The sequence below is a fragment of the Carassius carassius genome, chromosome 2 (assembly GCF_963082965.1).
Source record: "Carassius carassius chromosome 2, fCarCar2.1, whole genome shotgun sequence".
Taxonomy (NCBI): Eukaryota; Metazoa; Chordata; class Actinopteri; order Cypriniformes; family Cyprinidae; genus Carassius; species Carassius carassius.
Window position 1 is genome coordinate 10,549,845 of NC_081756.1, and position 3,104 is coordinate 10,552,948.

At 34.3% G+C, this 3,104-nt stretch overlaps 1 pseudogene; it reads left to right on the plus strand.

Annotated features, from left to right (window-relative positions):
• The first annotated feature begins 2,191 nt into the window (after positions 1–2,191).
• Positions 2,192–2,795, plus strand: LOC132096191 (collectin-12-like; annotated as a pseudogene).
• The last annotated feature ends 309 nt before the right edge of the window (positions 2,796–3,104 follow it).

The following is a 3,104-nucleotide window of genomic DNA, read 5'->3' on the forward strand; positions in this document are numbered from 1 at the left end:
TACTTGAAAAGCACGGAGAGATTGCGACGTCACACAGTCTGCGCTCAAGCAGTTCATTTAAGTTAGGCCTATTTGAGAACTCGCATCCATTCTTCTGCTATTACATGACTGTGTACTTATGTTACAATAAAGCGCTTGCCACATTTGCGCGGGAATGATTATAATAATGTGGAATATCTGCAATCCCAGACATTCAGACTGTAATTGACAAGAGACGGATGACTGTCAAACAAAATAAATTTGCCAGCCAAACAAATGAAAACATCGTGTTTTATTTTTTAGCTTTGCAAACTATATGAGGACAAATTTGCATATACTGTTTTCCAGAAATCACTTCACTGACTAGGTTTCATTTAATGTTGCTGTTTTTCTTCCAGAACATTTGCATTTGGTTGTTCAGTGCCTTAGTTTTTGTAGGTTTCTTTTGTTTGTTTTTTGGTCTAAAAACAACAACAACCTTTATCACTGAGCACGCACAAAGGTAGCACTGTGTGCACAGCTTTTTAATCTATCATATTTCAGAATTTGTGCTGTTAAACAAAGTTTATCCAGGATTTTGGTCTTGCTAAACCACATGTTTGTCTACTTGAAAATATGCATGGTTTTGGTTTTGTGTACACATTATTCCCATATTTGCATATAATGTGAGTGGATGTTTCAGGTGGATAATTTAGGAGTATATTCACACTTTCCAGCAGCACATAAAATTTGTTTACCCTTTTTAGAATTATTACATAATTATTAAACATTTCACTGGGCAAAGGAAAAATACACAAACAAAGATCACCATCAATTAATCTTGTATGACAATAAAATAAATCCTTATCACAACATTACCTCTGTCTAGTAGAAGGGACTATAATCTATATTTTACTGTTTATAATATTTAATTTTGTACTAATATATTTAATCTGGTTCATATTTTGGGGAAATATTTACAGTAACATAATGGCTGGCTGATTTATTTTGCATAAGATTAAAACATCCGCATGACTGAATCTCCTAGACTCTCCAGACTGCTTACCTATTGAAAATACCTCATTTGAATAGATCAGTTGTTTTCTTTGTATCAGAAGTGTGTCAAGCTGTCATGACTGACAAGCTGGTGTTTTGAGCCGTTTTCATTTTGGACTAAAATAGTCTCAGTAGAAAACATGTGAGCTTGAACATTACTTGCAATTACTGCACACACACCACCATATTACTGGGTTGTGTAATGTACTTAAAAGTATTAAGGTTTGCTTCCATATGCTAATAGAGAATATCATGAGGTGTATATTTTTGAATGTGGGTTTAGGCAGGGGTACACTGAGATTTTGGTGGAGAGTTGTGTGAGAGTGTCATATGTCTGTGTAATAGACACAGTCAACCCTGGAGCTCCATCTCTTGGTTGCAACTAATATACCAGGTCATGACCCTCAGTAAAATGTTACAGAATCTTGCTTTGTGATGGACATAACAATTTATAATATGACCTGATAATCATTCCGCCCAACCCCGATGTGGACTGAAACCGTACTAAATGTTTGACAATGTGTCTGATTCCACAGAGAAAAACACAAACATTGGAAGACTCATGATCTGATTATTTTATAAGCGACGATCCTGTTCAGTAAATCAAATACTTTGGGCCAGGGTTGCCAGGCTTTTACAAGAAATCCCACCCAATCTATATTTTTATATAGCATATATAAAATATCCATGATGTGGCAAACAACTGCGGAGGTTCTGTCAATGTAATAATAATTCCATTGCTTTATTCTAAATGTATTTTTCTTTCTTTACAATGTAAAACAAGCGTTACTGGAATCATCTAGGAACCTGAATAGTAACTATTAAATTCACTACAATTAAAATTCTTATAAAATATTACATAATAAACAATAATTTATTTATGTATTTCATTGATTATTATGTCAAATCAGAATGTTGTGCTCTTAACGTAACTTTGTTTTTTTTGTTTTGTTTTTTAGCCAGAGGTGCATGACCTGTTTTGCAATGATGCATGATTCATTTAAACAGTTGCAACACAAACACTTCAAGGATGTGATCTTCTTATTGGCAAGTTCCATTACAGCTTTTTTTATTGGTCTCTTATTTAAAAAAGAAAAAAATATATTTAAGAAATGCTGTAATATCATCATAGTTGAGTGCACATTTAGGCATTACTGTGTAAATCGTCCATACAGAAATGAAGGCTGCAGTCACTTTGTTCTTACTTTTGAGTCTTTTTGGGCTGAACCTCAGTGCCCATTGAATCCACTATTTTGTGGGGGAAAGAATTACTTGTAACGATGCACAGAAATACTGCAGAGAGTACTACGATGAACTTTCCACCATCAGTAAAGAACAGGCAGAAAAGCTGTCCACTTGTACAGATTCTGTGTATCATTTTAACTGGGTTGGACTATACAGAAGTTTTAACAACAGAAAAATGGATTTGGTCCGGAGGTGAGAGGCAACCAATTGACAACTGGGATAGCGAACAACCAGATTATTATTCTGAAAATTGTGGTGGGTTAAAAATATCCACTTCTAAACTGCACAACATTCCATGCTCTGAGACTCTATCTTTTTACTGTATGAAGGTCTTCAGCCCAGTTTTGGTTCATCAGAATAAGACGTGGGATGAAGCTGTGGACTATTGCAGAAAAGAGTACACTGATCTGGCAAGTCTAAGTTCTGGGGCAATTATGGCAGAGGTGATAAATTACACTACAACATCCCAGACAGCTTATGTGTGGACTGGTCTGCGCTTTATGGCTGGTCATTGGTTTTGGGTCAGTGGTGATTAGCCATAGAGTCATCATATATTTTGACTTATTTAACAATATATTAGTTAAACTGAAATCTTTTCTGGGGTTGATGAGACATGGTTAAGTTTATATTTAGATTAGTTAGTTTATGAATTTACTGTTATATTTACTCTAAAACCAGATTTACACAGGTATAGCTTGTGATAATGGCATAATTTGTTTTTATTTATTTATTTAGTTTAATGGACCTTTTGTTAGCATTTTACTTATGGTTAACTTTGTTACTTTGGCAAATATACTGTTTTTAATGTGTGCATATCATTTGTAAGAAATAACTTTATAATACTC